At 47.8% G+C, this 14,671-nt stretch overlaps 1 protein-coding gene across 1 annotated transcript in view; it reads right to left on the reverse strand.

Annotated features, from left to right (window-relative positions):
* Nucleotides 1–14,671, reverse strand: part of LOC129711769 (multiple epidermal growth factor-like domains protein 6) — a 552,574-nt gene that overhangs the window by 231,914 nt on the left and 305,989 nt on the right. The window lies entirely within an intron of this gene.

A 14,671-nucleotide genomic window follows, 5' to 3' on the forward strand; every position in this document is an offset into this window, starting at 1 on the left:
TTACTCCTTATTCTTAAACTGTGGCCCCTAGTTCTGGACTCACCCAACATCGGGACATGTTTCCTGCCTTTAGCGTGTCGAAACCCTTAACAATTCTATATGTTTCAATGAGATATCATCTCATCCTTCTAAACTCCAGAGTGTACAAGCCCAGCTGCTCCATTCTCCCAGCATATGACAGCACCGCCATCCCGGGAATTAACCTTGTATGCAAAACCTACGCTGCCCTCCCTCAATAGCAAGAATGTCCTTCCTCAAATTAGGGGACAAAAACTGCACACAATACTCCAGGTGTGGTCTCACTAGGGCTCTGTACAACTGCAGAAGGACCTCTGCTCCTATATTCGATTCCGCTTGTTTTCAAGGCCAACATGCCATTCGCTTTCTTCACTGCCTGCTGTACCTGGATGCTTACTTTCATAGACTGATGTACCAGGACCCCCCAAATCCCGTTGTACTTCCCCTTTTCCCAACGACGCCATTTAGATAGTAATCTGCCTTCCTGTTTTTGCTGCCAAAGTGCATAACCTCACATTTATCCGCAATAAACTTCATCTGCCATGCATCTGCCCACTCCCCCAACCTGTCCAAGTCACCCTGCATTTTCATAGCATCCTCCTCACAGTTCACACTGCCACCCTGCTTTGTGTCATCTGAAAATTTGCTAATGTTACTTTGCATCCCTTCCATCCAAATCATTGATGTATATTGTAAATAGCTGCGGTCCCAGCACCGAGCCTTGCGGTACCCCACTAGTCACTGCCTGCCATTCTGAAAGGGACCGGTTAATCCCTGCTCTTTGTTTCCTGTCTGCCAACCACTTCTCTATCCATGTCAGCACTCTACCCCCAATACCATGTGCCTTAATTTTGCCCACTAATCTCCTATGTGGGAACTTATCAATTGTTTTCTGAAAGTCCAGGTACACGACATCCACTGGCTCTCCCTTGTCCATTTTCCTAGTTACATCATCAAAAAATTCCAGAAGATTAGTCAAACATGATTTCCCCTTCGTAAATCCATAGTGACTTGGACCGATCCTGTTACTGCTATCCAAATGTGCTGCTATCTCATCTTTTATAATTAACTCCAGCATCTTCCCCATCACCAATGTCAGGCTAATTGGTCTATAATTCGCTATTTTCTCTCTCCCGCCTTTCTTAAATAGTAAGATAACATTAGCTACCCTCCAATCCACACTGATCCCGAGTCTATAGAATATTGGAATATTATCAGCAATGCATCCACGATTTCTAGAGTCATTTCCTTAAGTACCCTGGGATGCAGACCATCATGTCACAGTCTGCCCTCTCCTCATTCTCATCCATTTCACCTCCCTGTACTTTTCCACCGGTCCCTCTTTCTCCTCACCTGCCTGCCTGCCACTCCCCTCTCATCAGCCCAACTATCCTCACCTGTTGCACTCAGTTGCCTCTGATCACCAATTAACCCGGTATATAGACTCTCCTCACCATTCACACAGTGCCAGATTGTTCTCAGCATTCATGCAAGACTCTCCAGCAATTTCCCGACTGCCTACACGGATTCGAACCTGCCTGCCCCTGACCATTCCGTCCTGTCATCTTCCCGGATATCACCTCCGCCTTCTGTCCCCGACCACGGCATTCGTCCCGAACCTCCTGGTTTCTGTCTGCCTCTCTCCTGGGCTGTTTGATGTATCCCTGTAACGGCTCCTCGACTACCTGCCTGGCTTCGACTCTCCTTTCGTCTGTCCCTCGCTGGTTTGTTTGCATCGTGTGTTGGATCTCCTGGTTACCGGACCTTCCGCTACCCCGACTACGTCTCCTGCCTGCCCCTCTTCGGAACCCTCGCTCAATCCTGAGCCTCTGTGTGAGTGCAGTGTACCATTCCTGTGTTACTACTCTGTGCTTATTGGGTCCTAGCTATACCCGTTACACATCAGGTCCTGGGGATTTATCAGCCTTGAGCCCCATCAGTCTATCCAACACCATTTCCTGCCTAATGTGTATTTTCTTCAGTTCCTCCGTCACCCCAGATCCTCTGGCCACGACTATATCAGGAAGATTGTTTGTGGCCTCCTTAGTGAAGACAGATCCAAAGTACCTGTTCAACTCATCTGCCATTTCCTTGATCCCCATAATAAATTCACCTTTTTCGGTCTTCAATGGTCCAACTTTGGTCTTAACTAATTTTTGCCTCTTCACATACCTAAAGAAGCTTTTACTATCCTGCTTTATATTCTTGGCAAGCTTATCTTTTCTCCCCGTATTGTCTTTTTGATTATTTCCTGTAGTTCTTTAATCATTACCCAATCCTCTTGCTTCCCGCTCATCTTTGCTACGTTGTACTTCTTCGCTATAATTTTTATACTGTCCCTGATGTCATAGACAGATAGAGAGATATAGAGATAGACAGATGTGTGTGTGTGCGCATGTGCACGTGTGTGTGTCTGTGTGTATGCGCGTGTATGTGAGCATGTGCTTGTGCTTGTGTGTGTGTGTGTGTGCATTTGTGTGTGTGTGTGAGCGTGTGTAAGTTTGTTTGCGTGTGTGTGTGTGTATGTGTGTGTGTGTGTACATGTTTGTGTGTGTGTGTATGTGTTTGTGTGTGAGTGTGTGCATGCATGTGTGTGTCTCTCTCTCTCTCTGTGTGCGTGTGTGCATGTATGCTCGCGTGTGTGTGTGCTCGCATGTATGTGTGCGCGCATGTGTCAGTGTGTGTGCGTGCGTGTGCATGCATGCATGCGTGAATATACGTGCGTGTGTGTGAGCATGTGTGTGCAAGTGTGTGTGCGTGTGTTATGTGTGTGTGTGTGTGTTTGTGTTTGTGTGTGCGTGTGCAAGTGTGGGTGTACATGCGCGTGTGTGTGTGCACTTGTATGTATGTGTGTGTGAGTACATGTGTGGGTGTGTACGTGTGTGCATGTGTGTACTTGTGTGTTTGTGTGCATATGTGTGTGAGCGCTTGTGTGTGTTTGCGTGAATGTGTGCACCTGTGTGCGTGTGCACGAATGTGCTTGTTTGTATGCACGTGTGTGTGTGTGTTTTTGTGTGTGCATTTTTGTGTGATTGTGTGTATGTGTGTCGTGCGCGTGTTTTTTTTCATGTTTGTGTGCATGTGTGTGCGTGTGAGATTGTGTGTGCATGAGCGGGTGCGCGTGTGTATATATGTGTGAGCTTGTGCGTGTGTGTGCGTGTGTGTGTTTGTGTGTGTGTGTGTGTGTTTGTCTGTGTCTGTGCACGTGTGTGTGCTTGCGTGTGTGTGCGTGCGTGTGTGTGTGCATATGCTGTGTGTGCTTGTGTGTGTGCATGCATGTGTGTGTTTTTCGTGTGTGCGTTTGTGTGTATGCATGTGCGTGCGTGCGGGTGTGTGTGTGTTTCATGTGTATCTGTGCGCGTGTGTGTGCCTGTGGGTGTGTTTGCGTGTGCGTATGTGTGCGTGCGTGTGTGCATGCGTGTGTGCGTGCGGATGTGTGTGTGTATGTTCACACAGGGAGCTTGGGTTTGACCATATGGGGTAGAGCCCTCAGCTGTGGAAGGAGTTTAGTTTAGTTTAGTTTTGTTTAGTTTACCTGTCAAGGAAGATCCCATCAGGCCCAAGGGACTTATCCACCTTACTGTTTTTCAAGAGCCTCAGCACCACCTGATTCTCGATCTCAAGCAGCCCTAGTATATTTCTATTCTCCACTGATCTCGCTGTCCTTCAAGTCCTTCTCCTTGTGGAATACAGATGGAAAGTACTTGTTTAACACCTCACTTGCATCCTGACCCCAAGCACAGATTTCCTCCTTTATCCTATAATGGTCCTTCCTACCTTCTTCCTGGTCACTCTCTTGTAAATATGGACATATAAAAACCCACGGGATTTCCCCTAATCCACCTCATCAAACACATTTCATGGCCCTGCTAATTGCCCACTTTCCTACTCGCTTTGTAATCCTCAGAAACCCCGTGTGATGTCACCTTCTTAAACCTGACGTATCCTTCCGTTTGTTTCCTGAACAAGTTTACAACCTCGTTGGTCATCTATGGCTCTGTTACCTTGCTGTCTGTATCCTCCCTCCTTACAGGAACATGCCGATCCTGCACTTGGATCAGCTGGCCTGTAAATGACTCTCACATGTCATCAGTGGACATGCCCAGTAACAACTTCTCCCCAATCTACCCTCCCTAGCTCCTGCCTAATGACATTGTAATCTGTGTTGCCCCAATCAAGTCCCTTCCCCCAACATCCAGACCTGTCCCTATTCAAAACAGTCTGCAGATGCAGCGTAGAAGGCATTTGATCAGGAAGCATCACAGCTTGGTTTGGGAACAGCTCCATCAAGACTGCAAGACATTACAACGAATTGTGGACGCGGCCTAGACCATCACACAAACCAACCTCCCTTCCATTTATACCAGACGCTGCCTTGGCAAGGCCAGTCACATAACCAAGGACCAGTCGTGCCCTGGCCATTCCCTCTTCTCCCCTCTCCCATCAGGCAAGAAGTAGAAGTGTAAAAACACACACCTCCAGATTCAGGGCCAGTTTCTTCCCAGCTGTCATCAGCCAACTGAACCACCCCACCACAACCAGAGAGCAGTGCTGAACAACAATCTACCTCATTGGAGGCCCTCGACTTATCCTTGATCGTACCTTGCTGGCTTTACCTTGCACATAATGTTTACATTATTCCCTTATCCTGTATCCATACCTGTAAGTGGCTCGATTGTAATCATGTATTGTCTTTCCGCTGACTGGTTAGCAAGCAACAAAAGCTTTTCACTGTACCTCTGTACACGTGACAATAAACTGAGCTGAAACTGAACACTGAAGCTGCCACTTCCCTGTCGTGTGTGTCTCACTCCCCAGCACACTAGGCTGGGCAGCGGCTGCCAGATGGAGTGTCTGGCCGTTGTGTGTGTGTGTGTGTGTGTGTGTGTGTGTGTGTGTGTGTGTGTGTGTGTGTGTGTGTGTGTGTGTGTGTGTGTGTGTGTGTGTGTGTGTGTGTGTGTGTGTGTGTGTGTGTGTGTGTGTGTGTGTGTGTGTGTGTTTTGAAGGGTCTACATGGGGAAGCTGTCTGCAGCTGGACAGCTCCTCTGTAATTTGACAACAATTATCTTTCTAAAGTCAAAGCGTCCACATCAAAGGGCCGATGGCTCCATCAGGTTAACGTCAAGCCGATCTTCTGTCCGCGCATCTTTGTTACTTTGATGCTGAAACAACCTGTTTCCCCGACAAGTCTGTTTACCACAAGAAGCCCATTACTGTGTTCCTCTTGCTTCTTGTCACCGCCACCATTTAGCGCAGTTACACTAACCACACTGACCTTTCTGCCCTGGGCCTCCTCTACTGTCAGAGTGAGGGCAAACGCAAACTGGAGGAACAGCACCTCATATCTCGCTTGGGCAGCTTACACCCCAGCGGTATGGATATTGATTTCTCTAACTTCAAGTAACCCTTGCACCCCCTCTTTCTCCGTCCCTCCCCCACCCTAGTCATCGCACTAGTTTCACTGTCGTCCTGCTGAGTTTCACTGTTTGTGTCACTCATTATCACCTTCTCCAAAGCCAACAATGGATCATTGTGTGCTCCACATGTCATTAATCATCGTGTGTAACCCTCCGTGAGCTCCCTGCGTGCTGGCAACTGCATGTTACTAGCCTGGGATCAGAGGGAGCCGGAATATCGAGCACTCAGAACAAATTCAATTAACCAGGGAAAGATGTGAGCAGGGCCCGTGAACTCTGCTGGGAATTATCTTCCAGTGAGGTAGAGGCGTGTGGGGAAGGCAGGACTTCCCAATGCGCCTGTACTTCACAATGTTTGTGCATATGATAGGGCGGGATGGTGGCGCAGCGGTAGAGTAGCTGCCTCACAGCACCAGAGTCCCGGGTTCGATCCTGACTACGGGTGCTGTCTGTACAGAGTTCTCCCCGTGACCACATGGGTTTTCTAGAAGGTCTTCGGTTTCCTTCCACCCTCCAAAGACGTATAGATTTGTACGCTAATTGACTTGAATTTGCAATTGCTAATTGGCTGAAGTCCCTGGAGAGGCTGGTGCTGACTCACCTGTGACCCCTGGTTAAACCCTACCTGCACCCCTACAGTTTGCTTTCCAAACAAAGATGGGGGTTGAGGACGCCATCATCTACCTACTCCATCGTTCATATGCTCACCATGATAAGCCGGGAAACATTGTGAGAGTCATTTTTTTTACTCTCCAGTTCTTTTATGTCAGGCTACAGAACTGTGTCTTGGACATGGTGGTGAGCAACACAGGGGCCCCACTAGGGTCGGTCCTCTCTCCCTTCCTGTTCACTATCTACACCTACTCTCCTGCCACCTACAGATGTTTTCAGATGACTGTAATTGTGGGCTGCACCAGTGAGGAGAGGGAAGCTGAATACAGAGGTGTAGTCAACGTTTTTGTTGAGTGGTGGGGGCTGAATCACCTACTGCGACAAGACTAGATAGTTGGTGTTGGACTTTAGGAGGACAGGAAAGCCCCTGCCCCCTGTCTCCATCAATGGTGTGGATGTGCAGTTTATAAGGGAGTACAAATACATTGGCGTGTGCCTGGACAGTAAACTGGACTGGTCCAGGAACGCTGAGGCCCTGTACAAGAAGGGACGGAGCCGGCTGTACTTATTGAGAAGGCTCCGCTCCTTCAAAGTCTGCAGTAAGATGCTGCAGATGTTCTATCAATCGGTGGTAGCCAGTGGCATCTTCTTCACAGCCGTGTGCTGGGGCAACAGGGTGAAGGCTGCGGACGCCAATAGGATTAACAAACTCATCAGACAGGCTGGCTCCGTCCTGGTGGCAGAGTTGGATTCACGGGAGGTTGGTCTTGGAGGGGAAGTTGCTCCTAAAACTGCAGAGCATCCTGGACAATACAGCTCACCCCCATGCTCCATGGCACACTGGTCAACCTGAGGAGCACCTTCTGCAACAGGCTGGTTCCACCAAGATGCTTCTTCCCTGTAACTACTCCCCTTTCAGCCATGGGGTAGACTGACTCCCCTCCCCATCCCCCACCCCCCTCCCCAATCTTTGCACATCCCCCAAGCCTTACCACTCGTCACTTTGATTTCATGTTTCATGTATTTTGTGTTTTATGACATTGGCAGATCAATTTCCCTCCTGGGATAAATAAAGTTCTATATCGTATCGTAACGTAGCGTATTAAATGTAAATTGTCCCCAGTGTGTGTAGGATAGTGTTAGTGGGTGGGGATAGCAGGTCAGTGCAGACTCGGTGGGCTGAAGGGCCTGTTTCTGCGCTGTATCTCTAAACTAAACTAAACCGAAAATGAACTTGAAGATTGTGGCTTCATCCTGTTTATCAGCAGGTAACATCCAATGAAAACCTGGTGTGAAAATAAAACCATTGTGCAAAATGTATCTCACTCAGAATGCATTGTTGTTAAATGCTACCATTAAAGTCCCATGACCATGAGATCACATCTGAGTCACCATGCCCCCCTGCACAAGGCCCATGGTTACGCAGCAAGCCCAGGTAGAAGCCGCTGCTAATGGTCACATCTCATTTAGAGGTCATAGCTAACCACCCGGGATTGAGTAAAGGGAAGTGTCAAACCAGCAGGCCCTGTATGAAGCCCACAGTTGGAACCCCCAACCTTAACTACAAGGCCACAATTAAACCATGTGCTCGATGAAGAAGGGTCTCGACCCAAAACGTCACCCATTCCTTCTCTCCAGAGATGCTACCCGTCCCACTGAGTTACTCCAGCATTTTGTGTCTGTATTTGTTGTAAGCCAGCATCTGCAGTTTCTTCCTACACTGCTTGATTAAGAGACTACTGTGAAACAACCTGTGCACTGTTTAGGAACACTGTTAAATCATCAGGCACAGTGGTGAAACCCAGAGCTAAACCTCCCAGCCCAATCCAAGACAACTTGAAACTTTGATTATAAATAAGAAGAAGAAATAATGAGGTAAGGGAGTTCTATTATAAGACCACTGAAAGAAGGGTAGACACAGAGCCTTTATCCCAGGGTGGAAATATCCAACACTAGAGAGCAGCGCTGTCAGGTGAAAGGGATAGGGTTGAATGGAGATGTGGAGGACAGGTTTTTTATGTGCAGAGTGGTGTGGGCTGGAACGCATTGCTGGGGGCGGTGGGGGGTGGAGGAGGTGCAATAGTGGTGTTTAAGAGGCTTTTAGACAGGCATATGGAAGCGCAGGGAATAGCGAGATTTGGATCATTTACAGGAAGATGAGATCAGTTTAATTTGGCATCATATTTGGCAACAACATTTTGGGTTGAAGGGCCTGTTCCTGTACTGTACTGTTTTATGTTCTATGATCTATCATTAAAACAATATCAAATTGAAGGGATTAAAATATGAAGAATTCTAATTAGCCAAATCATTAAAGGTAATTTTGATTTATATGGAGAATTTCTGCATAAAGGCCTACATTTACCTTCCAGAAAGTTCCAAAAAGCATCAATTCAGATTCTGTGTTCTAGTGTCCCAATGGTCTGGCTTTGGTAAGGTCATACAGTCATGTGATAGGAGCAGAATCAGGCCATTCGGGCCATCGTCGATTCCACCATTCAATCATGGCTGATCTATCTCTCCCTCCTAACTCCATTCTCCTGCCTTCTCCCCGTAACCTCTGACACCGAAGAGGTATTGAGAAACAGCACGGAATGAGTTCCTTTGGCCAATCAAATCTGTACCAACCCATCAAACATTCATTACACATTCATTTTTTAGTTTAGTTTAGTTTAGAGATACAGCGCAGAAGGAAACCAGAGCAACTGGGGAAAACCCGCGCAGGTCACGGGGAGAACATACAAACTCCGTACAGACAGCACCAGTAGTCAGGATGGAACCTGGGTCTCTGGCGCTGTAAGGCAGCAATTCTACCGTTGCGCCTCCATGCCACCCCTATAGACATATTGAGATACAGCATGAATATATGCATTTTGGACCAATCCAATCTGTGTCAACCAACAAATACTCAATTTACATCCATTCTACATTAATCCACCCACACACCAGGGCAGTCCACAGCAATCCATGAAATTACAAACTAGAAGAAACCTGCAGGGTGTATGGTGGGTGGGTGTATGGAACAAGCTGCCAGAGGAGGTAGTTGAGGCTGGCACTATCCCAACGCTGAAGAAACAGTTGGACAGGTACATGGATAGGACACGTTCAGAGGGATATGTGCCAAACGCAGGCAGGTGGGACTAGTGTAGATGGGACATGTTGGCAGTTTGGACAAGTTGGGCCGAATGGTCTGTTTCCACAATGTTTCACTCTATGATTCTATGGAGCAAGTGGTTGCACTGAGCCAGAGGTGAAACTAGTCCAGTCATCCAAACAGTGGCAAAAGAAAATACTATCTGAAGGGAAAGTTAACAAATGTTTAAATGTGGAAAATGGAAGGAGAGAGACATAAATCTGTGATAGAAATGGCCCAGGGTGGAATGGCCAACCATGTTTCCCCACCATGGCAGCGGGTGGCTGTACAGGTGAGGGAGGGAGGGAGGCTACAGGCTGCCGCTTGTGGCTGCACTGCCCACTCACACTGACATGGTGGATATGGGGCCACGGTCTATTGGCACAAAATATGCTCAACCCAAAGGACTGCCCAGCCCTGAGGCCCATCGCGATTACTGTGCTGCCATCCTAGTCTCACAATCACCCCACAATTTAGTTTCTCCATAATCTGTGGAAGTGAAGTTTGCTGCCAAGAGATCCTTTCCCAAACATCCGTGCTTCCTTCTCTTCCTCTGAATTGGGTGGTATTACAGATAATTGTCAGAAATTGTAGCAGGATCTTGAATGGCTGGGTATGTGGGCTGAGGAATGGTTGATGGGATTTAACACAGAGAAATGTGAGGTGTTGCATCTTGCTAAGGCTAACATGGACAGGACCTACACTCTGAGTTGTGTTAGAGAGCAGAGGGATCTAGGAATGCAGGTACATAGATCCTTGAATGTGGCACGACAAGTTGGTCAGTGTGGGCAAGGTTAGTTTAGTTTAATTTAGTTTAGAAATACAGCATGGAAACGGCCCCGTCGGCCCACGTACTCCATGGCGACCAGCGATACACATACAGTAACGCTATCCTACACACACTAATAGCCCTGTCCCACGGTACAAATTCATTCCAAGAGCTCTCCCGAGTTTAAAACAAATCAAACTGGGGGTAAGCACAGCGAATGAATGTAGTGGGTACGTCGGAGCTCAGGGACGTCTCTTAGCGGCTCGTAACACCAACGCCAGGTACTCGGGAAGACTCGCTAATGGCAGGTAAGCACGGGAAGACTCGTGAACATTTTTCAACATGTTGAATAATGTCCACGAGAGCCCCGAGTCCCGACGAGTGGCCATTACCTAGGTATGTTACAATACTTACCTTCAGTGGCGCTGCTATTCTGCCACTGGCCGTCTGCGCGATTTTGGCGCCTTTGAGAGGAGGGGGGCGGGGTTAAAACGCGTTTTTTTTCCTACCTTATCCTGGATTATATTTGGTTGGAGTGCAAGCTTTTGCTGAAGAATCGTTCCGACGGGCATTCTGTGTCTTTTTTTTTTAAATCGCCCGACTCGTTCAGCGCCGGAGTCATTTTAAAATCAGATTCTAAAGCCGTCAACGCAGACAACGGGGACGGATTTCATGTAGGTGACAGGTAAAAGAAAGCTGTTTATTTTTATGTATAGAAGTGGTCCTTAAGGTGCCTTTAGTTCACATTTTAAGTTGCAAAACGATGATTTAGTCCCCATACCAACCGGCAGTGTTTTTCATGCCAATATGGGGGTCTAAAACACTGCAAACCGCAACGTTCCAAATGGTCCCGTTCCAGAAAAACCCACTCGCAAGTTGATTTAAATGGCCATTAATAGTAAGATTAAACGTGAACTTACGAGTTCGAAGTTTGATCATTATTTTACGAGGAGTACGTTGAGGGAATACGTGAAGAACCCCGCCAGGACGCATGCGTGTCATTCTTCAAAGCAGCGGTGTGAAATCACAGATAACTGTAATGACTAAACATAGTACGATTGGAGAAGAAATACCAGTTGAGTATATGATCATGGGTGGGAGCGGAGGGCACGTATTCCCTCAACGTACTCCTCATAAAATAACGAACAAACTTCGAACTGGTAAGTTCTCGTTTAATCTTACTATTTTACTTCGGAGTCGCGTGAGTGACTACGTGAAGATTTCAAAGCTCTGTGATTTCATGCCGTGGAAACAAGTCCATGCATCACATCTGCCTTAATGACTGTAGGAGGAATTGTGTCAACATAATTTAGACATGAATCCGACATTGAAATCCATGAAATTTATTAACACAAAATTATAGCCCCTATTTATGTGGTAAATTAAATTACAGAACTTAAAATTGTTTCTGCAAACGTTCCAGGTTTAATGACTGGTTTATGATAAAATAGTTGGAATGTTTTTTCCCCTGACCATCCTGCTGTCTTGAGGATTTGGTCCATTGGTACATCCAACTGCATAGCTGCCGAAGTAGCTGCAGCCCTGGTGGAATGAGATTTAAAAATATTAGTATCCACCCCAGCCTGTATTAGAACCTGTTTCAGCCATCTTGAGATGGTCTGGACCATCACTCTTTTGTGTGGTTGCTTATGGCTGACTAAAAGTGCCTTCTCATTGCCTCTGATGATTTTCGTGTTCTCCATGTATAACGACAAATGTCTTACTATACAGAGACGATCATCTGTTGGGTAAGACCTAAATTCTATATTGAGGCCTGCTAATCCCTGTCTGTTCTGCTTAACTAATTCATAAATATGAAACGTAATATTTCCATATGAAGAAGTCATGTTGTCCAGTCTTAATTTATGTAACGACTGTACCCTTTGTGCCGTGACCAAAGCCATTAGCATGACTGTTTTTAATGTCAGTCTATGTAGGGACAGAGCTGTTGCTGGAGACCAATTCCTGAGCATCTTCAGGACAATACTCACATCCCATATTTAAGAGTACCTGGTTCTTGGGGGATTGGTATTAAAAATTCCCCTCATAAGTTTTGTTACCAGTGGGTGAGTCCCAACAGATTGACGCTCTGTTCCTTGCCATAGATAAGTTGAAGGGCCACTTCTGGCGCAGTTGATGGCACTATAACTGAGCCCCTCATTATAATGGAGGCCTGCCAGGTATTCCAGAACAGACGGGATGTTCATTTCTCTGTAGGTGATGCTGTTTTTGTGACAATACATCTCCCACTTCCTGATATAGACCAGATACTGTTTTTTTGGTGGACTGTCTGTGGGCCGCCGAAATCATGTTCACTGTTCGGTCCGTCAGTCCCAGCTGTAGTAGTGGTATTTTTAGACTCTACAAATTAACAAATTCAAATAGTTATGGCATGGGTGGCTATCCCTTGTTACGGGATGAACCAATAAGTCTGGTCTATTCGGGATGGTGATACATGGTTCTAATACCATGTTCAGTATCACCGGGAACCAGTGTTGAGTAGGCCAATCGGGTACTACCAAAATACCAGACGCAGAGTCTTGCTGTATTTTCCTTAATACCCGACTGATGAGGCAGAAAGGAGGGAATGCATAAATAAACAATTTCCCCCAAAGCAGCGAAAATGCATCTGTCGCCGCTGCCCCAATGGTGGTGGCTGGTGATTTTAATAAATCAAATCTCAAGAAGGTCATGCCGAACTTCTACCAACACATCACGTGTGCCACCAGGGGGGAGAGAACTTTGGACCACTGCTACACACCGTTCAGGAAAGGCTACAGGGCAGTTTCACTCCCTCCCCTAGGAAAATCTGACCACGCTGCCATTTTCCTGTTGCCGGAGTATAAACAGAGGATAGTTTGGGAAGCGGTAGAGACGAGGGACATAAAGCGGTGGTCCGACCAGTCAGAGGCCATGCTGCAAGATGCACCGAGTGATGTCAACTGGACTATGTTCGAAGCAAGTTCCAGTGACGTCAATGAGTTAGCGGAAGCAGTCACGGACTTCATCGCAACAGTAATCGACAACATCGTACCCACAGTAAGGGTAAGCACCTTCCCGAACCAAAAACCCTGGGTAGACAGGTCTGTTCGTGTGGCCCTGAATGCTCACACCGCTGCCTACAACTCGGGCCTGGCATCAGGAAACATGAACGCCTACAAGGCAGAGTCCTACCGACTGCGAAGGGCGGTGAAGGACGCAGAGAGAAGGTACAGGGACAAGATGGAGTTACAGATGGAGCAGCAGGACACCAGAAGCCTGTGGCAGGGGCTACGGATTGTAACCAACTACCGGAGCACCCCACCCTCATCCGCAAGTGCCGGCACCTCCCTAGCTGACGACCTGAACTCCTTTTACGCTCGTTTCGAGAGGGGCAACACCACTCCAGGTCTGCCGACTATCGACAATACCGCCAGCGGGCTGGCTACCTAAGCTGAAGGGAGGAATGTGCACACATTCTCGCTGTCCGAGCACGACGTGAGGAGGGCGCTGACACGGGTGAACACGATTAAAGCTGCAGTCCCCGATGGCATCTCGGGGCAAGTACTCAAGTCCTGTGCTACGCAGCTTGCTCCAGTGCTCACTACATTATTCAACCTCTCCCTGGACAAGTCAATGGTCCCTGCCTGCTTCAAAAAATCCATTATGGTACCGGTACCAAAAAATGCCTCCCCAGCCTGTCTGAATGACTACCGTCCGGTGGCCCTCACCTCGGTAGTCATGAAATGCTTTGAGAGGCTGGTGAAGAATCACATCTGCGCCTTCCTCCCTCGGAACATGGACCCGTTGCAGTTCGCATACCGTCCGAACAGATCCACGGACGATGCGGTCTCCCAGGCCTTGCACACTGCTCTCTCCCATCTGAACAGCCAGAAGGGGGGCTACGTGAGGATGCTGTTCATAGACTACAGTTCAGCCTTCAACACGATAGTCCCCACCAGACTGGCCGGGAAGCTAATGGAATTGGGGCTCAACACCTCCCTGTGTGCCTGGGTCCTGCACTTTCTCACCGCCAGGCCCCAGGTAGTCAAGATGGGAGGGAATACATCGAAGTCCCTCACCCCGAGCACAGGATCGCCCCAGGGTTGCGTCCTCAGCCCCCTATTGTACTCCCTGTACACACATGACTGTGTGGCTAGGTTCAGCTCCAACTCATTAATTAAGTTTGCTGATGACACCATGGTTGTGGACCTGATCTCAGACAATGATGAGAAGGCCTACCGGGAGGAGATGGCTGGTCTAGCACATCAAAAAAACAAAGGAGCTGATAGCAAAAAAACAAAGGAGCTGATCATGGACTTTAGTAAGGCACATCATCCGAGGACGTACACTCCACTGAGGATAAATGGGGATCCTGTGGATAGGGTGAACTGTTTTAAATATCTGGGAGTCCACATCTCCGAGGATATGACATGGGCATCACACGCCTCAGCACTCATGAGTAAGGCAAGGCAGCGCCTTTACCACCTTAGGCAATTGAGGAAATTCAGAGTGTCTCTGAGGATCCTCCAGTGCTTCTATGCAACGGCGGTGGAAAGCATCTTGTCCGGGAACATTACCATCTGGTTTAGGAATTGCTCTGCCAAGGACAAGAAGGCTCTGCAGAGAGTAGTGCGTTCGGCCGAACGCACTATGGGAACTTCACTTGCCCCCCTGCAGGAACTATACATCAGGAGGTGCAACTCCAGAGCCAACAATATCATGAGAGACCCCTTCCACCCC

This window comes from Leucoraja erinacea, chromosome 30 (genome assembly GCF_028641065.1).
Source record: "Leucoraja erinacea ecotype New England chromosome 30, Leri_hhj_1, whole genome shotgun sequence".
In the NCBI taxonomy this organism is placed as follows: Eukaryota; Metazoa; Chordata; class Chondrichthyes; order Rajiformes; family Rajidae; genus Leucoraja; species Leucoraja erinaceus.